A 17,438-nucleotide genomic window follows, 5' to 3' on the forward strand; every position below is an offset into this window, starting at 1 on the left:
TTTGGGAGTTATTAGTTCCAACAGTTTAGGAATAAGGGTCCAAAAGGGTCCAAAATTAAACTTTGTTTGATATCATCAAAAATTATTAAACTATGAGGGTTCTTTGATATGCCCAATCTAACAGTGTATTTAGATTCTTTAATTTTTGGTCCTGTTTTAAAACTGGTCTACATTAAGTTCCAAAGGGTCCAAAATTAAACTTAGTTTGATTTTTAACAAAAATGGAATAAATGGGCTTCTTTGATGTGCTGAATCTAAACATGTACTTAGATTTTTGATTATGGCCCAGTTTTCAAGTTTGTCAAAATTGGGGTCCAAAATTAAACTTTGTTTGATTTCAACAAAAATAGAATACATGGGGTTCTTCGATATGCTGAATAAGACCATGTATTTAGACTTATGATATTTAGGCCCGCTTATCAAATTGGTCCACAGGGAGGTCTTAAGGGTCTAAAATTGAACTTTATTTGATTTCATCAAAAACTGAATTCTTGAGTTTCTTTGATATGCTGAATCTAACCATGTATTTTGAATTTGGATATTGGAATACCACAAAGGGATGGTAAGAGTTGTCTTATGGAGTTATGGCTCAAACCGTTAAGGAATAAGGTGCAAAAAAAGGGGGAAAGGGTTTCTAGGTTAATGGACAAAACATAATTTAAAAGCAGTGTAAGGTTGGTAACTGAAATTCATTTAAATGTCTCACCTAAACTGCATTTAAATTATGTATATTGGAAATTTGCCAAAAACTTTAGTTTAATAAACTTCATTGGGAATTTGCCAATATAAAATGCTGCTGATGAAGCTTTAATGTTTATTTTTATATGACCACAAAATTTTTTAATTTTTTGGTCGTATATTGGTATCACGTTGGCGTCGACGTCGTCATCAGAATAATTTTGGTTTTCGCACTATAACTTTAGTTTTAGTAAATAGAAATCTATGAAATTTAAACACAAGGTTTATGACCATAAAAGGAAGGTTGGGATTGATTTTGTAAGTTTTGGTCCCAACAGTTTAGGAATTATGGGCCAAAAGGGCCCAAATAAGCATTTTCTTTGTTTTCGCACTATAACTTTAGTTTAAGTGAATAGAAATCTATGAAATTTTGACACAAGGTTTATGACCACAAAAGGCAGGTTGGGATTGATTTTGGGAGTTTTGGTTCTAACTGTTTAGGAATTGGGGGCCAAAAAAGGGTCCAAAACTAAACTTTGTTTGATTTTATCAAAAATTGAATAATTGGGGTTCTTTGATATGCCAAATCTAACTGTGTATGTAGATTCTTAATTTTTGGACCTGTTTTCAAATTGGTCAACATTAAAATCCAAAGGGTCCAAAATTAAACTTAGTTTGATTTTAACAAAAATTGAATCCTTGTGGTTCTTTGATATGCTGAATCTAAAAATGTACTTAGATTTATTATTATTGACCCAGTTTTCAAGTTGGTCCAGATCAGGATTCAAAATTATTATATTAAGTATTGTGCAATAGCAAGAAATTTTCAATTGCACAGTATTCAGCAATAGCAAGAAATTTTCAATTGTGCAATAGCAAGAAATTTTCAATTGCACAGTATTGTTCAATAGCAAGAAATCTTCAATTGCACAGTATTGTGCAATAGCAAGTAATTTCAATTGCACAATAGCAAGAAATATCTAATTGCACAATATTGTGCAATAGCAAGAAATTTTCAATTGGAGTTATCTTTCTTTGTCCAGAATAGTAGTTGAATCAACTTAAATCATTGTTTAATACAATATACAATGTATTTTCACTTTTACTACCAACTGACTACCAACTGATAAATTAAAACAATCTTTACCATTCAGTGATAACAAGCACTTTGATTACCATTCTAGGGTTATGCCCCTTTACAAGTGGAAAGATTAAAGAAATGTTTATATAATTCTTAGTACCTCTTACCTCAGTTCAAGTTCAATTTTTGACAGCTTCACTTTTACAGTTCTTGAGTTATGTCCCTTTTTAACGTTATATGCTAGTTGGGGCATTATTTGTGTCCCTTTGGACATTTTGTATTTTAATATTTTATGATGTATTTAAATGATTAGTTATTGTTGCAAACTCCATTAGAAATTAGATTTGAGATCACATTTTTAATAAGGGAAAAGTGGAGATGAAAAAAATTGGGGATGTGTTTCATGTGTTAAATTTTTCAGATTTCAGAAATAAAATGAAAAATTTCTTCAAACATTTTTTTGAGAGGATTAACATTCAACAGCATAGTGAATTGCTCAAAGGCAAAAAAAATAGACCACATTCATTCAGTGTCAGAAACCTATGCTGTGTCAACTATTTAATCACAATCCAAATTTAGAGCTGAATCCAGCTAGAATGTTGTGTCCATACTTGCCCCAACCGTTCAGGGTTCAACCTCTGTGGTATAAAGCTGCGCCCTGCGGAGCATCTGGTTAGCCATGATTGTTATTCTTTGAAAATTGGAGTTATCTTTCTTTGTCCAGAATAGCAGTTGAATCAACTTAAATCAATGGCATAAACAATATATGAGCAATATTCAATTTTACTACCAACTGATAAATTAAAACAATCTTTGCCATTCAGTGATTACAAGCACTTTGATTACCATTCTAGGGTTATGCCCCTTTACAAGTGGAAAGATTAAAGAAATTTTTATATAATTCTTAGTACCTCTAAACTCAGTTCAAGTTCAATTTTTGACAGCTTCACTTTTACAGTTCTTGAGTTATGTCCATTTTTAACATTATATGCTAGTTGGGGCATCATCTGTGTCCCTTTGGACACATTCCCCATTTAATTTTTTAGAAGTTACTATTAATTAAAATTAATTTTAACCGTGACATTTTGTATTTTAATATTTTATGATTTATTTAAATGATTAGTTTTTGTTGCAAACTCCATTAGAAATTAGATTTGAGATCATTTTTTTAATAAGGGAAAAGGGGAGATGAAAACAATTGGGGATGTGTATCATGTATTCAATTTTTCAGATTTCAGAAATAAAAATAAAAATTCTTCAAAATTTTATTTTTTTGAGAGGATTAATATTCAACAGCAAATTGAATTGCTCAAAAGCCAAAACAAATTTTTTTAGTTCATAAGACCACATCCATTCTGTGTCAGAAACCTATGCTGTGTCAACTATTTAATCACAATCCAAATTAAGAGCTGAATCCAGCTTGGATGTTGTGTCCAGACTTGCCCCAAGTGTCAGGGTTTGACCTGTGCGGTCGTATAAATCTGTGCCCTTTTGAGCATCTGGTTTTGGCTTGTAATGTAAAAAAAAAAATGTGATTTTGAATTTTTATGTCATGCAATGATAATTGAACATCTGTGGATAGTTGTTACACTGGTAATCATACCATATATCCTAAATTTGTTTATAAGTTACTAACGGTAAACTTATGTTTTATTTTATGAGTTTTTAAGGGCAAACGATACAGTTACAGGGAAGGTAATGACGTTGCTAATGTAATTTGTTATTTTCGCGACGTCAAACTGTGACATATCGGGAAAAGATGCATTTTTCGACTGATTTTAATCATTCAAACTGATTTAATTTGAAAACGAGTTCATGGACCCCTATTTTTCAAAACGACATTTGGTTTAATTTTGCAGGGAGATTATGTGACCCAAATTTTATAAAACTGTAAATAGAGGATTTTTTTTAATTGTGATAAACATGCAGTAAAAAATTACGTTTTTTCCTCAATTCATGAACATTTGATAAATATGAGTCATTTCTGAATAAAAAAATGCATATTTTTAAAAGATATTTATAAAATACAGAAATTACCGAGTATTTAACAAAAAACAATTTGTTTTTATCTTTTATAACAAAAAAGTTATGTCTTTCTTTCGAAAAAGAAATTACGGCCACAAATATGAATTTCGAACCAATATACAAAATTTCGACCTCATTTTACGCAAAAAGTAGCACATGAAGGTATATTTTTTATTACATATTTGATTTAATCAGGTAAAAAATAGCCTATATGCAAATTTTTATGAACTTGTAAATACAGGATCAAAACTGTATCGTATGCCCTTAAATCTCACTTCACTCTTCAGCATATTTTTTTTCTCAAAATCATAAAAATGACAATCGATTGGAACCTAAAGTGACTTCCTTTAATTCAGTTAACAGCATTACACAATAGATAAGGATTTCAGTTTAGTGAGAAGCTTAAAACAGTTTGAGATTGAATTATGATTATTATTGAGAGAATGCTTAATTTGAGATCATGATTTCATAATTTCAAATGATTACAACCAGTTATACAACATTTAACGCAAGTTTAATCTTTTGAAGATATATTTATTATGAAGTGCTGAGTTAGTAGTAACTTTAAGAAGGGACATTTGTGGGATGTGCAAGACTCATTTTCAGACTGAATAAATTACAATTGTGCAATATAAGGATTAGTTCTAGCATTTGAATAGGTATATTATACAAGTTGATTCCTTATTTAGAACGTTTGAGTTCAGTAAGACTTAATAATACCCCATGCCTAGTTAATTAATCCAGAAATTATTTTTAATCAAAGAACAGTACCTCCTGGGGACTTAATCTGGATAATCTCATAGTTTATTAACACCTTGAGAATTCTTCAAGTCTGGGTTGGTTTGTTTGGGGAATTTTTCACTGCAATACATGTTCTATATTCTAATTTGCTATTTTATGTTTGATTGGAGTTTTAACATGATCTGTACATACATAGAATTAAAAATGGTACATTTGTTCATGTATTGCTGGAAAAAAACTTTATTTTGAAGCTTTAGAATATATGAACCTTTTTGCAAATTGATAGACCAATATAACATTGATTGATTGTTGTTGGTTGCTTAATGTCCAGTGGCAAATATGTCATACATTTTCAGGGTGATATCAAATTTTCAATAAATGCAATAGGTAAGTCCTATTACAGAGACTTTCTGGAATATTTACAAAGCAGAGGTGAATTTAGGGGGCTCCCCCCTTTTGGGGAAAAATTTGGTTGCTTATATAGGGAATCAATGGAGCATGCAGGCCCCCTCTTAGGCAGTCAGTTGGCCCCCACTTATGAAAATTTCTAGATCCGCCAGTGCAAAGTAAGATGTTGATAATTGATATAATGTCTTCAGTTAGGGATGCAGTTACTAACTAATATCATTTGGCCACCAGAACCTTTCATTTTAAAAGTTTTTCAGCATTCAGGGTAAAAAAATAAACAGATGTGTGTCACCACATGTTGACTGAAACTTAAATATTTGATAATCTTCTCTGGATTTTTCATAATGCAGTACCTTAACAAGATTGGATTAATGACTTACAAAATATTACAAGTTAAGCCAGTTATAACAGGTATTAATAAAAGGGAATACAAGTAAATGAGATAGTAACATTCTTAGCAATAAAGAATATCATTAAAAACTAAAGGTCAAATTAAACTGTTCATTTTCTCAAATATATACAATCTGAATATTAATTTCCCATAGACTACAAAAAGTCTGCAGTCTGCCATTTAAAACAAACACTTATTGATATTTCTAAAGACAACTGCAAGGTCACAAAATACTGACTAAGGGCAGGGATATAAACTCGAGTTCTCATCCCCCCTTTTAATTTAAATCAAGTGCTAAACAAAGGGTATTATAAAACAATATTAGTTTAATAATTAAACAATGAGTGCAATTAAAAAGTCCCTTATCAATGGGAAATTTGATAGAGACAGAACCACTCTGATATCAGCCACTGTACATATTAGTAGATTTCATACAGCAGAAGCAAAGCTATGGCAGTTTCTTTCACAATGCCAAAAGTAAAGTAGTAAATTTCAAAATAGAAAAGAAACAAAATATTCAGTTTTACTTTTGTTTGAAACTAAAAATGCATTGTGATACAAGTCCTCAAAATACAAGACACAATGCTTTGACACAAGTGTAATTCTTTATTAATGTTATCCATAACCTGGAAATTTTAAAGGAGAATTCTTATTCCTTTTTGTTTTGTACGTGATATAAAACCATAATATCAGCAAAATTTAAATACAAGTTTGTAGAGAATTTCAATTGGATTGAAAATCGTAAGTACCCAGCTTTTGAGACCAGACGTTGTTATTACAAAATTAACTTTTTTTCTAAAACAATCTATTGCTGTTCTTCATTAGCAACTCTTTTTTATATAATGCCAAGAAGATATTGTTAATAAACTTTTCACGAATAGGAAAGATTGATTAACATTTCTATTTCTTTCATGCTGTTTTGTTGTGGTTGCTCTTTTTTCAAGCCTGCTCCTTACCATTCACAGGGACGTATATAGAGGGATAGGTAACTTCTTTACAATCCTTGTTGCGATAAAAAAAAATATGTAGAGAATCATTGGAGAAACCACACTGTACACCTTAAAATTTTAAAAGTTGTTGATGGATTTTAATGAAATAAAGATTTTCTTAAACTTAAATGATTCCTACATTGATAGAGTTAATTTGGTTAATAATGTTCATGTTCTTCATGTAATTCGAATTATTTAAGAAAGGAGGGTAATTATTTTTGGGGCATTATTCTACATTTTGGGTGAAAAACACAATAAAAATTAGTTCAACTGTTCAGCTAAAAAACTCAAAAAGTTCTAGATTGATTTTGATGAAATTTATTTTTTCTGAAGTCTTAATGTTTTTTACATGTACAGAAGAATTTTCATGGTTATCAATAAGGTATAAGATTAAATATAAGCAATTTAAAAATGTATAGAAGATATGTTCAAATCCAACGATTCTCTACATATTTTCCAAAAATTATGAGATTCGAATCCTTCTATATAAGTCCTTATAAGTCCTTGCCATTCATGACAAAAAATGACAAAAATCAATTTGTAAACTGTCCACAAAGAAGGATGGTTAAAGGGAAATTATCCAATTTATTGTATCAGTCTTACTTTTATCAGAGAACATTTTGTCCCCTCTAAATTTAATATTGGACCATCTTTCAGGATGAGATTGAATTTCGATTGGATTAATATTTGAGGACTTTCAAGGTGGTAAAAGAATGTCTGCAATTGGTTTCAACCACAGGGAAACGGTTAGCAGATTAAAATTTTGTTGTTTTTCAAATTTCCTATTTATTTGTATTATATTATCAATCTTATTTTTCGTATTTGCTATCTATTTGTCTTACATTATTAACGTTGGCATCAATATTTCTCTGTTTTCTACTGAACAATGTGCAGATCCAGGATTTAATGTTAGGAAGGTGCTCATCAGAATAAAATTAAGAATAAGCAGATCATATTTTGTCAAAATTTTGACTGTAATTTTACTTACTTTACCGTTATAGTTCATTATGCGTTGTGTTGTTAACTGTTATACTATTTTTGATATTATAAGTCTAGTATTTCTTTTTAAAATAAGTAAAATTTGTGCGAAGCTGATCATTTTTTTTAAATACTTATTAGTTTTAATACATATTCTCAATGACTGATTTATATGAAGCAAATACTAACAATTATACATTAAAATACAACTTGTGTAATTAATCAAGCCCGAGAAACACACATATGATGATTCAGTAACAGAGGCCTCCCGTGACTGCGAACTCTATTGTGTATATATCTATATACAGCATGAAGAACTTTATCCATTCCCAATGATGGGTAGGTGAAATACACAACGATAATTATAAGCTGTGCACAACGCCTACGCAACACTCTTTTGGATCACTCCTTAACTTCTGTTGGTCCATATCTACTCTAACCAGATGTTTTGACCACTTTCGATCTACTGTTAGTCCATGTAGGATACTTTCTTTACTGAAACCAGTTGTCTGTAGCACTCCTGGGATATTGTTAGTCCATGTAAAGTACTTTTGATCAACTACAGAACGGATGACACAGATTGTCAAACATCTACTATAAATACGTCTTGTGTTTGAATCAAGAAGAAAAAACATTAAAAGGTAACAACACAAACCCTGTACCCATAAACTTTTATCGGTCAGCGCCATATTGGATGTTTTGCTATACATCTTCTAAAGACTATAACATACAAAACAAACGATACCACTACCCTCTCTTGGTAGTAAAACAGATGATATTTCCCGACCCCTCTTGGTAGTAAAACAGATGATATTTTCCGACCCCCTCTTAGTAGTATAGCAGGTGATATTTCTCCGTCCCTTGCTGTGTAGTTGAAGTACACAGTAATAGATTACCAAACTGTGCACAACACCTACGCAACAACGAACGAGAGTCCATCTATATAGAATCAAGTTTCAGACACAACACTTACGCAATAACGAACGAGAGTCCATCTATATAGAATCAAGTTTCAGACACAACACTTACGCAATAACGAACGACAGTTCATCTACATAGAATCAAGTTTCAGACACAACACCTACGCCAATATTAAGATATACTCAAGCATGTTCATAACACTTATTTAGTCAAACCCACATTCAAGTCACCGAAATAGTATTTTAAGACGATATTCAGAGTACAATGATAGACAGCTTCTGTCACGGTCATTCACCTATGCTTGGCTTAAAAGTTATGTATATATGATTCAATCGTTCGATGTTTCCATCTAGTTATTTCAAATGGGAGTATTCCAGCTATTCCAGGTAGACATACCCTGATATACTTATGATATAACAACCTACATGATGTCCACAACATCTTTACTAATAAATAGGTACTTAAGTTATATTTGTCAAATATTATTTCACGTTAGATAGGTGGACGTTTGGTACAAAGTAAGTAAAACTTCTTTACAAACTTAGATTTACTTAAATTTCTTCTCTTTTTTTCCCTATTCTATTGAAATCTAAATAAAATTGAATTGAGTTTCAATAATTTCTAAACTTAACTTATAAAATATGTGGCAAGATTTAAAAAAAGAAAATTAAAAAAAACGAATTGTCACTTTACTCATAAAGAACAGCGAACATCCTATGTCGATTATTTGAAGGTACCATCAAAGTCATAACATCTGTGAAGAACTTATAGTTTGAGTTAATGCTGCATTTTCAGAACTTTCAGCATTGAAAATAAGTCACCGGTATTTTTTTACTAACCTTTAGAAAGATACTGTCCTGTTGGAAGCCTAATACTGAAATAATGAACCAGACTTGGTGTGTACCTTCTTAAAGGAATCAAATGTAACGAGATAATCCCTTTCAGACAAGTCGGATCGCGTGTGCCAAAACCAAATATAACACGTTACAATATAGTATGGCACTGATTTCATTTAGTGATTTACGCCACAAATTTTATAAAAAAAGGTAATACGTATTATTTTCCCTTTCAGTACACTATCTAATTATTAAAAGAGATTAATTGGGCTATTAAGAAGTGATTTGGTCCGATTATCCGCTAAATGACCTCCCTCGTGTTTTTAATCCGGATTAGTTAGAGAGTCTCGGTCTCCCGCTAGGAGGGAATCCTTTGAACACCTTAGTATTGCTTCATTAAAACCAACTTTTTCAAAGGTTGACTTAAAATTTATAAAATCTTACTATTATACACAAAAAGAAAATTCGAGATGTTCCTGTACAAAAAAATGCTTACAGTGGACTTACACAAACCGATGTACTTAATTACTGTTTGAGCCGCGGTTTTTAGATCTATAGAAATTTGAAGAGGTTTTTTGGTACTTGTTGATTCGAATTTAACAGGAATTAAGGTATCTGAAGTGCCGAATTGTGATTCATTTCTCGAAGATGCTCTGGTTTTGTAAAGAATGGTTTCTATATCATATTAATGAAGTGTATAACTTTTGGTACGTCTCCTTTAGTCAAAAGTGTCTTTTAGTCATATGTGTAAATTTACAATAAAATATTTGGGATTCGAACTCTACAGAAAAAAAACGTCATTCGAAAAAGTTAAAAGAAAAATTGTAAATTTTCCATGTACAATTTGTATTTGTTCTACTCAATAAGTATTTGAGCTATCTGTGCAATTATAATTATTTTAAAAATTCGTCCAAATATCATCCGTATCAGTACTGCACGTTGATATTATGAGTTCGTGACGTTTTCTCCTGGTTTTTGCATGCCGGGATTTAAAACACAATCATTAAAAGTCTTAAGTTTTTAATCATATTTTAACGTAATCGTAAGCGCGCCGATGACTTACGCTTTATCTAAATAACCATCCGATAATAAGAAGGTAAAACGCACAGACGTTCAATTGTACATATTCATGAGATAAATTTTCTATGTTAAACGTATATATTCGAATTATTTTTGTAGACAACACAAAAAGTTATAAATTTATTTTTAATTAATTTATTTTCGGACTGATAAGGTGAACAAAGTAAAGTACAATAATCTGTAAAGACAATATGTTGGTGTACTCTTATTGACCTTTTCCTATCTCTGCTATGACTTGGTTGATACGATGTGTGTATTCACGGTTCTGTGGCAATACTCGTAGATGGCTTGTTGAAAGGTAAATTGTTATTTGCACTTCGGTATTTAACCACGCCTCTCGGGCACATCTTGCCAGGTGTGACTGTCTATTCGGATCAGTGAATTATAAGACAAGGGAGCATTCAATATACATATTTAAAATATATATTCAAGTTGGTGACAAATAAAAATTGATCGCCGTGGAATAATTTAATTATGTTTGGTGCTATTATTTATTTTAATTCAAATAAGTTAATTTACTAAGAAATACACAATTTTCGGTTAAAGACGGGAAACTAAAATCAAATGTCCGATTGAAATGATTTACACCTTTTGTCCTTGATTGATGTCTAATAAAAAGGAGAACTTAAGAAATTATAAATAGCTTTACCAAAGTATTTTTATTTATTTTTATTAGGCAAATAAATGAATGAGAACACTTAGATTTAGACTTTTTAAAAGCCACGTATAAATTAATAACTGGAACTCACTGAAGATAACTCTACCGAAGCGGAATATAATATGAACGAATAAAGAAAAAATATTTTTCTACTTGAGAAGTTTTTAAAAATTGACAGCAAATTTAAGGTCTTCTTGGAATGGAATCGAAAAATTACGAATAGATATTCTTTATCAAGTGTGAAAAACGTCAACCAAATTTAATCACAATCGGGGACGTCCTTATTAAAATAGTCTTTGTCTCACAACGTATAATACTTAATAACTATTTGACCAAAGATGTTTAAAAACAAAAGACAACGAATTTAATGTCATCTTTCCCTGTTTTTGAATGTCATTATGAGTCTGTTCAACTGGCAAGAATAGCCCTAAAGCGGACAAATATCTGAAAAGCAGTTTATTCTTTAAATTTGCTGTCATTGAATATCAAGAAAGAAAATAAATCCCGAAAATGATTTGAAACTTTAATACTCAATAGCTTTCCTAGAAAATATTCACATCCCTCGGGGATTATTAGTGTACGTCCAGTTGCATATGTCGGAACAATTGTGGTGATGACGAATTTCTTTCTTTATTCGAGAACAATCTAATTGATATATAAATCTGTGATTTTACTATGTTCATAACTTCGATGAACCAAAGCAAGTTATAGATCGACCTGTATTTAAATCAAATTGGTCCTCTTCTTCTTCTTCTTCTTTTGGTATACAATAGTCTATCGAATTGGATGATTACATACTATTAGTATACGCAAGGATTTGTATGGTTAGTTAGTATACGTGGACTAGTCTATTTACAAAACTTTTACCCCAATTTGCACAAAATGTATGTTTCTTTCTTATGTTCAATGTATATATTTTAAATTGCGCTGTAGTTCCGTAACTTTCTATCCGGGCGTATAAATGATACGTCGACAAGTGCGCACATTTTTTTAATCAACATTTCTGGAATGATCCAACTTTTTGTCCTGTGACTTTTCGTCCTATCAAATTTGTAACTTTATGTCCTGTGACTTTTTGTCCTGTGACTTTCTGTCCGTTTACCGATCCAACTATGTCCTTTACTATTGACAACGAGTAAATATTACATTTTCCCAGAGACATATAATACAATTATAAACAAGCGTATGAGTTAAGTAATGACTAGTATATTATATCACTTTCGGACACGGAAGACAGAGATGTATATTATACATGCACCTGATAGTTCAGTTATAAGTTATCGGCCGTGTACACTGATCAATACCTACAGAAGTGAAACGATGCATGAACTTGCAAGCCCGACAGGAAATCGCTTGAATACCTGGACGTGTCACCTTTCACCCCTCACAATACCTTTGGGAGTAATACCTTAAGCCATGCGGGTGATCAGTGGAGCGAAGATCCTAATTTATTTGAATAAAGTATATTACTTTAAAGAATTATGAACGAATTAGATTTTCGAAAACAATTTTCACGGAACACTTATTTATGATTTGAACTTTGACTTTTTAACCGATTCCAATATTAACAGTTTAAAAATAACAGACTATATGGTTATTAAAAAAATAAGAACATTGTCCGTATCAAGTAAGTTAGTCAGATAAAACAACCGTACGATTGACAAGATATAGACACGTAATTAAGACTACATCGGTTACTGTAGTTTTGTTTCTTTGTGGTTTATAGACATATCGGATTTTTATTTGGACAAGATAACAAAATGGCGGAAGGCCGAGAACTGATACTCAAAATTTAAAATCGATGGTGATCTCTTATCTAGCGGAATAAAACTTTAATATTTATAAATTTGAGCATTTTTATACAGAATGGACATAATATCAATTTTTGATTTTTTTGCGAAGTTTCCCTTTAACACACCTTTTTACATCTTTTATAGTCTGTAAATAGATTTTGCATTAAATCTGGACACTCTAGATCCAAAATGACGATTTGAAAATTTGAAAACAATACGCAAAGGGTTTCTCGAAACTCTTTGTCTCGTCTGCGATTGCCACTCACTATAAAAGTGTAATATTGACTATAAAAGTAGACCAACATGTTATCAGCGGAATACGAAAATTATTATTCTAATTTTAAACTTTTAATTAAACAATTACATCCTATTTTTATATTCTATTTTTTATCATGAAGATATCCTTATGACGAAATTTTTAAAATTCACGAAGGCTTACATAATCATGTAAAAAATAAAACTCAAGACTGTCTGTAAATGTAAGTTGAAAAAAACCTAAGGATTTGTATAGTGAGTTACATACTAAGTACCATCGTCCAAAAAGCAAGAGAGTGAGCGTAATCATGTCTTACTTTACAAAATTTGAAAATATTAAGTCCATCTAACAATTAAGTCCTGAAAATGAAAACGACATATTAAAACACATATTATCTCTTAATCTTGTTAATCATAAGAAAGCCTTTACCACTTAGTTGATGTCTTACAAAATGAAGAAAGAATATCATACTGTCTTTAAATAATTTGATCATTAAATAGCTTCTGTCAAATTTGTTAATTATTCTATGATAATATGAAAATTTAGTGAAAGCTGAAAATTTTGAATTTTAGACCATGTAGACTACTGTATCTAAATAATGACTGTAAAAAGGGTCCATTTAGCCGAAAAATACCGAATAAAAAAAGTAAAACTATTTAAAAAAATTTCAATGAATATTATCTTTTGGTCATAAAAAGATTTTGTTTATTAAATTCCATGAATGTTTGACAAAGTTATTGATGCATAAAAAAAACACAAATTGACTCCTGAATGTTAACGATGAAATGTATGATCTCCATATCTCGCTTCAACAGGCTCAACAAAAAACATACATTTCGTAGTCCAATCGACTTTTTGTTCTTGTTAAAATATTATCCTTATGTTTTTTTACCACAGATTCAGGAGAGAATGGGCCTGCATCTTTGTCATATGCAATGCACTTATTACTGTAGCAGGTCGAAAACTATGTCTTCGCTTTAACTTTAAACAAAAAATATTCAACACTACAATGTCGTGTGTTTGGTACATTCTGATTTTGCGATTGTTTGGTAGACACTGGGACATTTAAGGTCGCAAAAGCGATCCTAAATTCCGTCGTCGTCATCAACAATTTCGTTCAGTGTGTTTTAATGCAATAACATTTTGGTCAAACCTTTATGGATTTTTTTTTTATGCCCAAAAATACCATATCCAGTGCAAAATTTTGAAGGTATGAGAATTCATTTTTCCCTTACTGAACTCATACAGGAACTTCGTCTTGTTTTAAAAAACTTTTGGTCTGGTGTTAAATGTTTTTTTAACTGTGCATTTTCTTTACTAAGTAATATCGAACGGGAAGATACAGATTTATTATTTGGATCTACAATTTGACGGCGATATGGAACTTTGATTCCACTTTGAAATACACACTGTTACCACTCAATACAAAATACAGTTGCAAACAAAAACATCATAAAGAAAATGCCGCATAGTTACATAATTGAACCCGTCTCGAATGACCTTGAAGCTTAATAATGCCGCAATGCTTTATCACAAAGTGTTTTATTCGCTTATTGTATGTGCAACCCACAGTTACTATGTAAAGATCTGAAAAAGCTGACCAGTAAGGAGGCACTCAGTGCCACTTGGGGTGATGTTCAGGTGTTCCATCGCTCCTCTGCATATTGCAAATACTTCCTGCTTTTAATGTTACTATTTTAAATAGTTCTCGTTCTGTTTTTTATTCTTGTTTTGTAAAGTAACTTTTCTAATGTTCATCATTCAAAGTATCAGTGTCTAATGCAAAATCTCACCGTTCAAACTTTTCCTGTCTAATGAATTATCTCAATGGTTAGAACTTTTCCTGTCTAATGAATAATCTCAATGGTTGAAACTTTTCCTGTCTAATGAATAATCTCAATGGTTGAAACTTTTTCTGTCTAATGAATAATTTCACCATTGAAACTTTTCCTGTCTTATGAATAATCTCACCGTTGAAACGTTTCCTGTCTAATGAATAATCTCAATGGTTGAAACTTTTCCTGTCTAATGAATAATTTCGCCGTTGAAACTTTTCCTGTCTAATGAATAATCTCAATGGTTGAAACTTTTCCTGTCTAATGAATAATCTCAATGGTTGAAACTTTTCCTGTCTAATGAATAATCTCAATGGTTGAGAATTTTCCTGTCTAATGAATAATCTCCTCATTGAAGCTTTTCCTGTCTAATGAATAATCTCACCGTTGAAACTTTTCCTGTCTAATGAATAATCCCAATGGTTAAAACTTTTCCTGTCTAATGAATAATCTCACCGTTTGAACTTTTCCTGTCTAATGAATAATCTCAATGGTTGAAAATTTTCCTGTCTAATGAATAATCTCACCGTTGAAACTTTTCCTCTCTAATGAATAATCTCATCATTGAAGCTTTCTCTGTCTCATGAATAACCTACCATTGACGCTTTCTCTGTCTAATGAATAACCTATCATTGACGCTTTCTTTGTCTAACGAATAACCTACCATTGAAACGTTCACTGTCTAATGAATAACTTACCATTGAAGCGTTCTCTGTCTAATGAATAAATTTACCTACCATTGAAGCTTTCTTTGTCTAATGAATAACCTACCATTGAAGCTTTCTCTGTCTAATGAATAACCTACCATTGAAGCTTTCTCTGTCTAATGAATAACCTACCATTGAAGCTTTCTCTGTCTAATGAATAACCTACCATTGAAGCTTTCTCTGCTTAATGAATAACCTACCATTGAAGCGTTCCCTGTCTAATGAATAATCTACCATTGAAGCTTTCTCTGTCTAATGAATAACCTACCATTGAAGCTTTCTCTGTTTAATGAATAACCTACCATTGAAGCTTTCTCTGTCTCATGAATAACCTACCATTGACGCTTTCTCTGTCTAATGAATAACCTATCATTGACGCTTTCTTTGTCTAATGAATAACCTACCATTGAAGCTTTCTTTATCTAATGAATAACCTATCATTGACGCTTTCTTTGTCTCATGAATAACCTACAATTGAAGCGTTCACTGTCTAATGAATAACCTACCATTGAAGCTTTCTCTGTCTAATGAATAACCTACCATTGAAGCTTTCTCTGTTTAATGAATAACCTACCATTGAAGCTTTCTCTGTCTCATGAATAACCTACCATTGACGCTTTCTCTGTCTAATGAATAACCTATCATTGACGCTTTCTTTGTCTAATGAATAACCTACCATTGAAGCTTTCTTTATCTAATGAATAACCTATCATTGACGCTTTCTTTGTCTCATGAATAACCTACAATTGAAGCGTTCACTGTCTAATGAATAACCTACCATTGACGCTTTCTTTGTCTAATGAATAACCTACAATTGAAGCTTTCTCTGTCTAATGAATAACCTACCATTGAAGCTTTCTCTGTTTAATGAATAACCTACCATTGAAGCTTTCTTTATCTAATGAATAACCTACCATTGAAGCTTTCTCTGTCTAATGAATAACCTACCATTGACGCTTCTCTGTCTAATGAATAACCTATCATTGACGCTTTCTTTGTCTAACTAATAACCTACCATTGAAGCGTTCACTGTCTAATGAATAACCTACCATTGAAGCTTTCTTTGCCTAATGAATAACCTACCATTGAAGCTTTCTCTGTCTAATGAATAACCTACCATTGAAGCATTCTTTGTTTAATGAATAACCTACCATTGAAGCTTTCTCTGTTTAATGAATAACCTACCATTTAAGCATTCTTCGTCTAATGAATAACCTACCATTGAAGCTTTCTCTGTTTAATGAATAACCTACCATTGAAGCTTTCACTGTCTAATGAATAACCTTCCATTGAAGCTTTCTCGGTTTAATGAATAACCTACCATTGAAGCTTTCTCTGTTTAATGAATAACCTACAATTGAAGCTTTCTCTGTCTAACGAATAACCTACCATTGAAGCGTTCAGTGTCTAATGAATAACTTACCAATAAGGCTTTCCCTGTCTAATGAATAAGCTCATCTTTGTCAGTATTATCCTTGTCTAATGAATAAGCTCACTGTTGAAGCTATACAATTATAACGAATAAGCTCACAGTTGAAGCTATACAATTATAATGAATAAGCTCACCATTGCATCTTTGTCTGTCTAAAGGATAAGATCACCATTGAGGCGATTCTTGTCAGGCTAATGAATAAGCTCACCATAGGGTATTCCCTTGTTTAAAGATTGAGACTGAGGAAATGTATACCTATGATCCATCTTATGTGTATGTCGTGTGCACTTGAAGTGGGCTTTTATAGATAAAGAACCACATTAATTCTCATCTTTTGATTATTCAATAAATTTCAAACGAAGTATTCTGAATTAGCTTGTTTTCAAATTTTGAGTAAGTGCCTGAGAGATCAAGCAGGTTAACATATTAAATATGACAAGTATCCCCACATGACCAAACACAGGATAATGGTGTAACGTTAATACCACCATAACAAAGAGGGTAAACAAATAATTCCTTTGAAAATAGGCGTTGAAAATACAGTTGATCAACCCTAAGTATAATTGCATAGAATTTTGTTTTCTTACACAAAAATATGTATGAGAGTCTGGATGGAGGGTCCTTCATTT

At 31.5% G+C, this 17,438-nt stretch overlaps 1 protein-coding gene across 1 annotated transcript in view; it reads left to right on the forward strand.

Moving 5' to 3' along the window:
- The first annotated feature begins 8,707 nt into the window (after positions 1 to 8,707).
- The window catches only part of LOC134714973 (kelch-like protein 5), a 71,405-nt gene continuing 62,674 nt past the window's right edge, over positions 8,708 to 17,438 (forward strand). Inside the window, exon 1 of the mRNA XM_063576765.1 lies at positions 8,708 to 8,730. The gene's annotated coding sequence lies outside the window, so the exon portion shown is untranslated. The remainder of the gene's footprint in view (positions 8,731 to 17,438) is intronic.

The sequence above is a fragment of the Mytilus trossulus genome, chromosome 1, assembly GCF_036588685.1.
Source record: "Mytilus trossulus isolate FHL-02 chromosome 1, PNRI_Mtr1.1.1.hap1, whole genome shotgun sequence".
Taxonomy (NCBI): domain Eukaryota; kingdom Metazoa; phylum Mollusca; class Bivalvia; order Mytilida; family Mytilidae; genus Mytilus; species Mytilus trossulus.